This window comes from Myotis nattereri (assembly GCF_964212035.1).
Source record: "Myotis nattereri genome assembly, chromosome: 5".
Lineage (NCBI taxonomy): Eukaryota > Metazoa > Chordata > Mammalia > Chiroptera > Vespertilionidae > Myotis > Myotis nattereri.
The window spans coordinates 68,041,913-68,054,543 of NC_138080.1; the positions used below are offsets into that span (position 1 = coordinate 68,041,913).

At 42.0% G+C, this 12,631-nt stretch overlaps 1 pseudogene across 1 annotated transcript; it reads left to right on the forward strand.

Annotated features, from left to right (window-relative positions):
• Positions 1–1,147: 1,147 nt before the first annotated feature.
• On the forward strand, positions 1,148–1,942 carry LOC308518869 (S-phase kinase-associated protein 1-like; annotated as a pseudogene). Its single transcript has one exon. The product of its transcript is annotated as an S-phase kinase-associated protein 1-like (transcript).
• The last annotated feature ends 10,689 nt before the right edge of the window (positions 1,943–12,631 follow it).

Consider the following 12,631-nt stretch of genomic DNA (forward strand, 5'->3'; position numbering starts at 1 on the left):
TGTAAAGGCCTATTAATACCCACAGACTCACTACATACAATGAAAACCTACTGTCACACGTCTATTCTCCCACGTGCTGCAGCCACCCCCGCACATGCGCACACACACACACACACACACACACACACACACACACACAAATCTCAACATTATAATGATCAGCCATCGTTCTGAGATAATAGACTAAAGCTGGTTACTGCAGCAAGTCAAAATGTGGATGCTACTAAGAGCTAGTGTCAAGTACAATAGTCAAATGGAATACAACTTTTCACAAGAATTCCTCCACCACAGAAGTGTCTTGGGAACCCCATCCGCAGATGCCAAAGTACATAGCCTAGGTCCGGAAGAGAACACAGGAAGATAAAAATAGTAATTATCTGGAATGGTAGAATTGTAAGTGCAGTTTTTCTATACTTATTTTCTTTACTGTTATTTTAATACTAGAGGCCTGGTGCACAAAATTTGTGCACTGGGGGGGGGGTCCCTCAGCCCAGCTTGCGCCCTCTCCAATCTGGGGACACTTTGGGGGATGTCCAACTGCTGGCAGTCCGACATCCCTCTCACAATCCGGGACTGCTGGCTCCCAACTGCTCACCTGCCTGCTTGCCTGATTGCCCTAACAACTCCCTGCCGGCCTGATCGACGCCTAATTGCTCCCCTGCCAGCCCAATTGCCCCCCAACTGCCCTCCCCTGCAGGCCTGGTCCCCCCCCAACTGCCCTCCCCTGCCGGCCTGGTTGCCCTCCCCTGCAGGCCTGGTCCCCCCCAACTATCCTCCCCTGCTGGCCATCTTGTGACGACATGAGGGTGGTCATTTTGTGCGAGGGCGTGGTGGTCAAATTGCATATTACCTCTTTATTATATAGGATGGATTTGATAACTAAGAAATTAACAATTATTGATGCATTACTTACTATTTACCCATCATTATCTTGTCAAAAAGCAAATTAAAATATCCCTTAATAACAGTTGAGTCAGTTTACTAATTTCTTCTGTTAATAAAGATATCACATTCCATCAACATATTTCTTTGTCATAAACTTCATTTTCAGACAGAAATAATACAGGCATTAAGAGTCATATCCAAAGTGGCCTTGTTCTCCACCTTTTTCCTTTTGGTTCTGCTGATGCTGCCCGGCTCTCGTCAGCCTCCGGCCCGCTCTCTCCTTGAGACCGAGCACCATGCCTTCAATTAAATTGCAGAGTTCTGATGGAGAGATATTTGAAGTTGATGTTGAAATTGCCAAACAATCTGTGACTATCAAGACCATGTTAGAAGATTTGGGAATGGATGATTAAGGCAATGATGACCCAGTTCCTCTACCAAATGTTAATGCAGCAATATTAAAAAAGGTCATTCGGTGGTGCACCCACCACGAGGATGACCCTCCTCCTCCTGAGGATGATGAGAACAAAGAAAAGCAAACAGATGATATTCCTGTTTGGGACCAAGAATTCCTCAAAGTTGACCAAGGAACACTATTTGAACTAATTCTGACTGCAAACTATTTAGACATCAAAGGTTTGCTTGATGTTACATGCAAGACTGTTGCCAATATGATCAAGGGGAAAACCCCTGAAGAGATTCGCAAGACCTTCAATATAAAAAATGACTTTACTGAAGAAGAGGAAGCCCAGGTACGCAAAGAGAACCAGTGGTGTGAAGAGAAGTGAAAAGTTGTGCCTGACACTGTAACACTGTAAGGATTGTTCCAAATACTAGTTCCACTGCTCTGTTTATAATTGTTAATATTAGGCAAACAGTAGACAAATGCAGAAGAAAATCAATTGTATTAGCAGAATATTGTCTTCATTGCATGTGTAGTTTTGGTACAGATTGCAAACCTATGGCTGAGTTTCTTCCAGTATGATCAAAATATCTTTTCTTTGCTCTGAATAAAACTGAATTGTGGGTTCTCTATAGAAGTGACATTTTGGGCTTTCCCTCTTTTTGCAAAGCGATTTCTGCCTAGTTTATTGTCCAGTTAACTTTAGTTTAGTGACTTTTCAAAAGTTGGCATTGTAAATAAAACAACTTGCAAAAGTTTTCTGAAATAGAAAAAAAAAGTCATATCCCAGTATCAGAACAAGTACTTTATACAGTAGAAAACAGAATTAAATGTTCATTAAAATAGCACTGGACATTCTGAAAAGCATAAACTATACAACAGAAGTCTCTGAGGCAGAGAGAAGGGAGATGTTAAAGTCGAGGAGGTGAGGATGAAAGAGAGAGGAGTGGACAGGACCTGCAGCACAGGAATACACTGCGCACAGGTGGCCAGGGTCTTTGCCGCCATCTTTGCTGCCTGGGGCCGGGTACCTGGGCCTCCAGAAAATGCACTTTGCTTAGTTCTAGGCACCTCCTCCCAGGAGAGCAGGGCTCTTGGTCACAGGTTTATGGGCCTCATGACCCTTTCATACTTTGATAAAGGTAGAATGGGGAGAGTTATGGCCAAGGGGATCCCAGGCTCCAGAAAGGAGGGTCTGGGAGACCTGTGAATGAGTAGGAACAACTAGTATCAAAGAGAGAGGCTGGAGACCAGCCCTGTGACAGTGGGGAGAATCATGGTCAAGAGCTATAAATGGCAGAGATAGAAAAAGATACAGACTCCAAAAAAGAAACCGTGAAGACTTGCAGCCCAACTGCTCACAGACAGACAACAGACACTGTTGCCTGAGGGTCCTCGATAAGGCTGCTCTCCAGGCAGGTGTGGCTGAGCTCACGCTGTCCTGTCTGGCATGCTCATGAGGACTTTCCTGTTCTATCACAGTTGACTAAAGGACCTTTGCCTCCGGAGCATTTGTTTATGGACTTGTGACCGTGAAAGACAAAGGCAGGTGGTTGAGTCCAGGCCAGTAGGGAAAACTGAACTTATACATCTTTCCCAATGTTTAAAAATATGATGGGTGAAATTTGTATTAAAGTGTAAGGTGGTTTATTTCGTTGTTTTTTACTTGACTTTCCAAGAAAGGGCAAGAATCTTAGATGACAACTTTTCTGTCTATCTCAGAACTGTTTTGCCAAGTAGAAATGGCCCCAAAAAACTATTTACAATTCTCACTTGACTATTCCTATTGTAGAAAAATAGTGAAAATGGTTATGAGGACTTTATTTTTTTTAACATATTTTTATTGATTTCAGAGAGGAAGGGAGAGGGGAGAGATAGAAACATCAATGATGAGAGAGACTCATTGATCGGCTGCCTCCTGCACATTCCCTACTGGGGATCAAGCCAGCAACCCGGGCATGTGCCCCTGACCGGAATTGAACCCATGATCCCTCAGTCCAAAGGCAGACGCTCTATCCACTGAGCCAAACCAGCTAGGGCTAGGATTTTAAATAAAACTTTCATTACATGCAAAGGAAGCGGTTCAATCTATACACTAAACTGTTGAATAGTTTCTGAATTAAGTCATGTAAAGTAAGGAAGCATCCAAGATAAAGCTGAAACACACCCTTCCCAATGGTGATCTGCCCATCCCCAGTAAAAAATTGTCATAAAGCCAGTCCTGGGCAAAGCAAGGTCCTGGCCAAAGGCACCTTCTCCATTTCCTCCTCCAAATACCCACAGCAGGGCTGTGCTGAGCATTCTGCATTGCAGTGCTTCCTTGGTCACTAAGTAGCTCCCATTTCTGTCTTTCTCTCTGTGTCTCTCTTTTCCTTTTGCCCCTCTGCATGACTGTTTTGTTTTAAGCTAGACTCGCAAGGATATTTGAAGAATCCTAAATTCTAGCTTTCCCGATGATATATGTTGTCTATCACTCAAGTTTATCATGTGTCAGAAAGGCACTGCTTTGCAAGATATTCAGCAGCCTATGTAAAAGGAGGGTGCTCAATCCAGTTCCCGACAATTGACATCCAGGTCACAGATCACCTGTACTGGGGACAGCTCTGGGCTCAGAGTATCCCCATGAGACTTAGTGTGTGGCAAGACAAGCCAGAACAGAGAAACCCCAAACCTGTGAAGATGTCAGAAGCAAAGAGGGTGATGGAGAAGCAACTGGTTTGGGGGATTCACAGGAGGCAAAAGGAAGATCTGGGAGGGGGAAAGCTGGGGCTTGGTCACAGGACATGAAAAGACCAATCACCTGTCATTGAAATGAGCCATATTACATCCTCTCAAGAATTTGTGGTGATTTGAATGAACAAATACACATACATACTTAAAATAATATATGGGATAAAAACTCTAATTTAGAAATGATAAGATTAGATATCTCAGTTTCACGTTTACCCCCTTACAAGTTGTGTGACCTTAGGCAAATCACTCAGTGTATTTCGGCAGCTCTAAATGAAGACAATACCTGTCATACCTGTTGCACAAGATTGTAAGGATCTGATGAAAGGACAGGTGTGGAAGCAGTTCATGAAGACTTAACTAAGTGTTCTAGAACTGTGACACAGATTGCTCTGCTGTTGTACCCCTAAGGGAAGCTCTTTCACTATGGAGGGAGGTGGGGAAGCACCTGGGCTCAGAAACTATCAGAATCTATGCAGCTTTTAAAAGCCCCCTCCTGCCAGATTCTAATGTCCTGTTGCCTCACCCACGCCCACAAACACACTGAGAATCATGCCTCTAGTCTGACAGCGTTTTCAATTATTCCACTGTCAACAAGCTATTTGATCACTGTATTTTAAGTTGAAACAGGAGGCCTAGAGACCACACGGCCCAAAGATGTATTCTCGTTGGCCTACAGTGTGGCCTACACAGCGCACCCCCCTCAAATTACATTTATCCTCTTCATTTTTTGACACTTAAAATTCAGGAAATGTCCATAAAAATTTAGTTTTCTAGCTCCTCTTAAAAAATTCAAAGATCTAGCCCTAACCAGTTTGGCTCAGTAGATAGAGCGTTGGTCTGTGGACTGAAGGGGCCCAGGTTCAATTCCGGTCAAGGGCATGTACCTTGGTTTTAGGCACATCCCCAGTAGGGGGTGTGCAGGAGGCAGCTGATCGATGTTTCTCTCTCATCGATGTTTCTAGCTCTCTATCCCTCTCCCTTCCTCTCTGTAAAAAATCAATACAATATATTTTTTAAAAATTCAAAGATCTAGCAACACTGAGTTCAAATTACCACAAGGCAACAATCACTACAGGGAGCATCAGAATCACAGGGAGAGACTATTAAAACAGGCTGCAGAACCCTCCCCCACCCTCCCCCCAGAGTTTCTGATTCAGTAAGTCTGGGATGGGCTGAAAATCTGCATTTCTAACAAGTTTTCAGGTGATTCTGATGCTGCTGGTCCAAGCTCCTGTTAAATAGAGATGCACACTGTCGTTTGTCATACTCTCCCCACACTTCCACGTCCTACTGTCAGTGACACAGTCTCTCTTGTCCTTTATCTTAGTTACTATGTTGTTTTTCTTACACATGCATAGCCATTAAATGTGCCTGGTATCCTAGACATCTGAGTTAGCCACCTCTGCTACTTGAGGGGAAGAACTCTGCCTTCCTTCTTCACCCCCTTTTCCCTCTCCTCCACCTCCATCTCACTCCATCTCTCTTGTATATAAACACTCACCATCCCACACAATATCTTATACTTAGCATCCAAATATGTTAGCTGCCTTGAATCCCTGCATAAAGTCTGAACCCTTCAAGGCCTGAGCTTGAAGAACAGCAAGACTTTTAAGCTAGGAACTGCTGGTTTAATCCTCCTTCCCCTTGTCTCTTGGATCCAGATTAAGAGCAGGTCTATGCCGCCTCAAATATCAAGTGGGAGGCAAAGAAGAAGGCAGATCATTACACAGGGTCAGACTATAAATTCTCCTGTGACCCACTTTTTCTGTTTAGCTTCTCAGCCCCAGTACTTACCATTTGGAATACTAACAAATGAGCAATCAACAAACTACCTTCACTAACTGGTTTTGTGATCACCAGTTTGAGGGCAGAGCACAGACCTGGTTAATTCTAGGTCTCTTCTAACTTTCTTTTCGATGAGCCCATTAATGAAGGCTTGGAACAAATTCTGTACACATTTTGAAATCCACCCAAATGCAGGCCAGACTCTTTTCTCTAGTGTCCACCCCCACCCACGCATGCTCTGTCTTAGAGCCTTGGACCTGAGCCATGGTTTGTGTAAAATAAACTCAAATTTAATTTCCACTGAGAGTTTAAGTGTTTCTCTTCTCAATAATGAAACATGGGCAGTTCATTCCAAAGACTCTGTAAAGGATTCTAGTCTTTTAAGCCAAAAGAGTTTATCCTTCTTTGATGGGCTGAGAGCAAATCAAAAGAGTTTGTTTTGCCAAAAGGAGTACCAAGGTAATTTGTGAAGGCCTGACTTCATTAAATTACATATTCTTGAAAGGTGACCAAAAAGGAAAAAACTTCTAAATTAACTGTTAAGAGACCAACCTGCACTGTCAAAAAGTGGCCTCAGAGCAGTATGACTATCACTTCAGTTTTATGGAAAAGGGCCCTGAGGTTTAGAACAACCTCATCTGGATTATACAGCTTCAAAGACAGAGTCAAATCCACTTTCAAACCCACAACCTCCCCATTACCAATTTATCTTCACCATCCACAGTTCTTGTACCAAGTGCATATCTTCCCTCTAAACTGCCTTTAAAAAATCATAAGAACCCAGAGGCTGAAGATGACCCCAAACTCAAAACATAAAATAGAAACCCTCATGGTGATTGCTTCTTAAAACTAGGAGAGAAAAACTGAAAATTAGCACATAGCGAATAAAGCAAAGACATGCAAACCCCTTCTATAATTGACAAATGACACCCAGGCCAAAATAGCTTTGCTTGAATGTAACAGAAAATCCCAAGAGAAAGCAATCCTTAGGAGAGTGGGAAGAAACAGCAAACGTAAAAGAGCTTTAGGTGCCCGGACTGGTTTGGCTCAGTGGATAGAGCATCAGCCTGCGGACTGAAAGGTCCCAGGTTCGATTCCAGTCAAGGGCATGTACCTTGGTTGTGGGAACATACCCAGTGAGGTGTGTGCAGGAGGCAACTGATCAATGTTTCTCTCTGATTGATGTTTCTAACACTCTCTGTCCCTCTCCCTTCCTCTCTGTAAAAAATCAATAAAATATGTTAAAAAAAAAAAAAAAAGAGCTTTAGGCAAAAGTTATCAAAGCCCACCAAGCACCCTCCAAGGGGAGTGGTGGCTAGCTGTCCAATCTTTAATGAAGAGAGCTGCCTATCAATTTCAGGAAGCCCAAAAGCCATGAAGGGAAAAACCAACAGATTTACCACATAAAAATTAAGCATTTCTATAAAGAAAAGGATGCCTTTAAAAAAGCGAAAGGTGAATGAATACACATGTCAGAAAAAGAGTTATTGCTACGTCTATAAACATCCCTCCCCCAAAATGATCGAAGAAAAACCCAACAGAAAAAAAATAAACACGAGAAAAAATAACTGAACAAATCATGGAAAAGGAGATGCAAATATCTCAAAAACATAGAAAAAAATCGTAACTTCACCTGTAGTCAGGAAACATGCAAATCAAATCAAAATTGCACGGTTTTTACTGACCACAGTGGAAAACAAACAAACAACCCTAAAAATATCAGTATCATGTGGACTAGTGAGGGTATAGGGAAACAGATACCATCCCACATTTCTTGGTATGTAAGAATGTTACATACGCCTTGGAACATAATCTGGCCATGTATAATAAAATAAGCATGCCCTCTGATCTTCAACCCCACTTTGGAGAATTTCATATTGAGGCATTTTAAGTAGTGGGAAAATCAAACAACAACAACAATAAAAAAAAAAAAAACTCAACATTTATCGATAGAATGATTGTATAAATTCTAGATAACCAAATAAATATTGTGCAGTTATTTAAAAGAACAAAAATAACATTATTTGGGAGATATTAAAAGGCACTGGCTAGCACTGTGGACTTGAGAGCCACATTGCCCAAGTTCAAACTGCTGCTTCACAGTCATTAGCTGTGTGACCCTTGGAAAGTTTATCACATCTCAGTTCCTTGTCCACCCAATGGGGCTAAGAGTACTTACCTCATATGGTAGCTGTGGAGTAAATGAGATAAAGCATGGTGCCTGACATCTACCAGGTACTAGAATTATGTCCATGATATTGTTTTTTGGGAGTGGTGGTAAGAATGGGGAGAACTGTACACATTGTGCAGCACAGATCTATTTTAGTTAAAAGTATACATATATTTTAAAGCACACTATGTATGTATGTGTGTGGTGTTGAGTGGAAAGGAGGAAGTTTTAACTTTTTCTTTGTACATCTCTGTGTTCTTAGGCTTACTGCAAAGAACATGTATTACTTTTGTAAGAATAATCCAATAATTTTTTTGGAAGTGGGGTGGGTGAGGGTACTAGGGGGATACAAAATATATTTTTTAAATATCTGTGAGGAAGTAGAATGAAAATTCAAAGAGAAAAAAGAATAACATAAAATTTCTATAAAAATGGATGGTAAGTTTTCATTTCTCTGGGATTTAATTTCATGAAATGCATTTTTAAGTGGCCTAACCTTTTTTATTTTAAAATATTCATATTTATATTACAACAGAAGTTATATCTTTTGCAACTAAGCTTAGGACAAAAAAATTTTACATGCCGACTTAGAAATTATTTTAGAAAGGTATGTCAGCAAAAATGTATAAAGACCATTGCCTTAACCCTTTCAGCTTACCCACTGAGATATGGTTATCCCCTATGGGTAAGAAGTCAGTAGCCAATTGGGGTAGTCCTGCTCCCATCTTCATAAGGAATACTTCTCTAATACTGATTTCATCTTTTGAGGGATCTCCTGGGGGCCTCTGTTAAATAGGTTTTGTTCCCAGAATGCCCTGAATGGGTCAGAATAGTACACCAATTAACTCAGCTCTAATGCTATTTGAAACCCAAGGCAATATATAATTCACAACCTGTCCTATTGCCATCTCAAATTATGTCCCACTACCGTATTCAATATAATCAGAAGTTCTAAAAGAAGATCAAATGATAACATAAAAATACTCTAAAAATTAAGAGCCAACAAGATTGCCTCAATTTGATTATGAATCCCTCCCAACATGAATTAGCCAGAAAGAAATGAAAAGTTCAGAGATTAAATTATCTTGTTCTAAATTAGAGCCCAAAGTAATCAGTACCAACTTTTGTGTTAAAGTCCACAATTATTAATGTCCAACATTGAACTCTCTTGCTCTTGTGAATTAAAGTTCAAATAAGAGGTTTTGTCACTCCCTGGCAGTGAACTTAGCTCCTAAACTGAAGCTTCCCTTCCCCCAGAGGATCTATCTTTTAAGCTTATTCCAGGCCTCCCTTGGCATGGGCAGGCCCCTGTGAAACTTGTGGTATGAAGCAGCAGAGCCAAAAGCACGCTTTCTGTGTGTGGTGCTGGCTCCCATGAGAAAGGGTATAAGAAGAAAGTGGATTGCACGTGCCAAACTTACACATCAGGAAACTTGCTAGTAGCACTGGAATAAAGTATCAGTGTTATGTGAGTGGCACCTCCTCCATGCTTCAAGAAACATATGATGTGGGAAAGAAGTGTTTCCCCTAAAATTGGGAAATATAACAGAATTACAAGAAACAGTCTCTCTTATTTGAGAAATATTTATTGAGCTCAAATTTCTTAACTAGATTTGCTGGGAGATTCCTAAGTGAATCAGAGCTGGATGCTGCCTAACCACCAACCACTAACATTTATAACATATCCATATATGTGAATGTGGCATATTTTAGTTTTTTTGTTATAGCAGTGCTTTACTTCTGGTACCACTTTTGTATTAGTATAGATTAGGCTTTGTTTACTACCAAACACCTCAGTGACTTAGAATAGCAAAGATGTACTTCTGATTCATACTGCCATATATGTTAGCCAAGGGCTCTTTTCTACTTTGTCCCGACTCTATGACCCTATCTGATGGGAACAGCCACAATTTGAGACATTGCTGTTACTGTAGATTAAACATGGCCACAAATTCTGTCATTTTTCTCCCCAATTCTCATCAAGAGGTAGAGTTTATGCCCCCTTCTCCTGAAACTGAGCTGGCCCTGTGACTGCTTTAACCAACAGAATGTGTTATTTCCCTGCCCAAGACCTACAAACAACCTGGAAGCTTTTGCTCTTGCATTTTTTGAGGGTCCTTAGTCACCATGTAAGAAACCAGGCTGCTCTGCTGGAGAAGCCAATGTGAAGTGAGGTCCTGGAATAACACTGGGAAGGAGAAAGACTTGGCCATTCTAGCATCCCAGTTCTCCAGCCCAGACAATACCTGGCTGCAACCACATGAGAGACCCCAAGCAAAATTAGGCAACTGTCCATGAACCCATTCAACTTGGGTTTTTTAAACCATCAGAGATAATAAAATAGTTACTGGTGGGTTTTTTTTTAATTATTATTAATCCTCACTGAGAATATTTTCCCCATTGATTTTCAGAGTGGAATAAAGGGAGAGAAATATAGAGAAAGAAACATCGATGTGAGAGAGACACATCAATTGGTTGCCTGCCACAACCTGGGCCAGGGATCGAGCCTATAATGGAGTACTATATGCCCACAACCAAAATCAAACCTGAAACTCTTCAGTCTGCAAGCCGAAACTCTATCCACTGAGCCAAACCAGCTAGGGCAAATAGTTATTGTTTTAAGTTATTAAATCTGGGGTGGTTTGTTATACAGCAATAGATAACTAAAACATTACATCACTGTGTCAAAAGAAAGAGGCCTTCTGAGAAATTGTACATGGGTTCTTAAAGTTTTTGCTTGGAAATGTCAAAGATCACTTCTACTTCATTGGCCATGCCTAGTTCAAAGGAGTAGGAAAGTGCAAATCCAGGGAGGCATGCACATAAGGAGGAAAAGGAGAGTGGAAGAGTCAGAAAAGAAATGAGGCAAAAGGAGAAATTTTAAGACCAAAAGGAAAATTTCAAGAACAGAATAGTCAAGAAAAGCATAAAATAAAAGGTCAAAATTGGTATGGGCAAGGTGTTCATAGAAATGCAAAGAAAGAGATCAGTGTGGGCTCAGACATGGGACAGAGGTAGCATTAGAGAAGGAACTGGAAGGTAGCAGAATTTGGATGGTTGGAGAGAGAAGGGTACTTTCAATGAGGAAATAGCATGAGTAAATTCTTGAATGGGGAATGAACTTAGCAATGGGGGGGGCGGGTATAAGATTAGGTATTGTACAGGAGAATATATCACTGAAATAAAGGGTGTGTCAGGTGTAACAGAAAAAGTGGATTAGGTTTGCTGTGGAGGGGGAGGGCAGAGAAATGGTTTGTGGTTTAATGGAGGCCCGTGAGTGCCAGTTAAGAGTTCTGAGTTCTTTTCTTTAAATAGGTGAGCATCACTGAAGATAGGTGCCAGAGTAAAGGAAACCAATATACAAGACTAGTTCTTTCATGTGGGAATGAAGGAGGGGAAGACGGAGTAAGCCACTGGTTGGACAATTATTGCAGCATTCAAAGCAGGAATATCCTATTGGGAGAGATCATTACCCAGGGGAGAAAAAGGAAAAAGTCTCTCCCAGACTAGATCAGGAGGCTTAGAATGAGAATAAGTTAGTCAGAGGACTAAAAAAATAAAAGAGGAAGGGCTTCAAGTGTGGAGAAGCTGAGATAATTATCAAGGGTATAAAAGAAAACATCTAATTTTTTTTTTTAAATCCTCACCTGAGAATATATTTCCCATTGATTTTCTGAAAGGGAGGGAGGAGAGGAGGGGGGGAGGGGGGAGGGGGGAGGGGAGAGGGAGAGGGGAGGAAGGGGGAGAGAAAGAGGAGGAGGGGGAGGGGAGAATGGAGAGGAGAGAGGGAGAGAGGGGATGGAGGAAAGAGGGAAGATGGGAGAGGGGGCGGGGGAGGGGGATGAGAGAGACACCTCTCTCATTAATTGGCTGCCTCCCCCACACGCCACCATCTGAACAGGAGATGGAGCCTGAAACCCAAGTATGTTGCCCTTGATGGGGAATGTAACCCAAGGCCCTTTGGTGCTCTCACTACTGAGCACACCAGCCAGGATACAAACATTTAAATTTTTACCTCCCATGGCAGATGATGTTTGTTACCTCCCCTACATTCCCCACCCTACTTACTTCCTTGAGAACAGAACATACTGCTTAATTCCTCTCTTCCCTCCAAACCAAACAAGGAAAATAAACCTACAAACTCATAATTGAGCTCCAAAGTAAATCCTGTTTGCTCTAAGCCAGTGGTTCTCAACCAGTACCATCTGTAGGGAGTGTGTGTGGGGTGAAGGGGAAGTAGGGCTTTTTGTTTTTGTTTTTCCTGTGTCACAATACCGCGGGTACATTACTGGCATTTAGTGGGAAGGGACCCATGATGCGAAAGGTCCGGCAATGCCCGCCACAGTCCTGTGTAAGAAGTGCCAAACGCCAGGTCAACACTGACCGGCCATGGTAGCCCCGTGCTGTCAGTCACGGCTTTAGGGAACAGCTGGCGACGCAGTGCTTGTCAGTATAAGGAGTGGCCTGTGATAAAATAGCCCGTGGGGTGGTTTCCTTCTGCCGGTTGACACTGTCCTGCTGTAGGACGCCTGGGACTACCACGGTCATCTCTGCCCCAAATCAGTTTCTTCCCCATCTCCCTATTTCCATCACCAGCCTCTCCATTTCCTTTCACAGAGTTCCAAGGCAGCCTCGACCTCTAAACCTTCATCTTC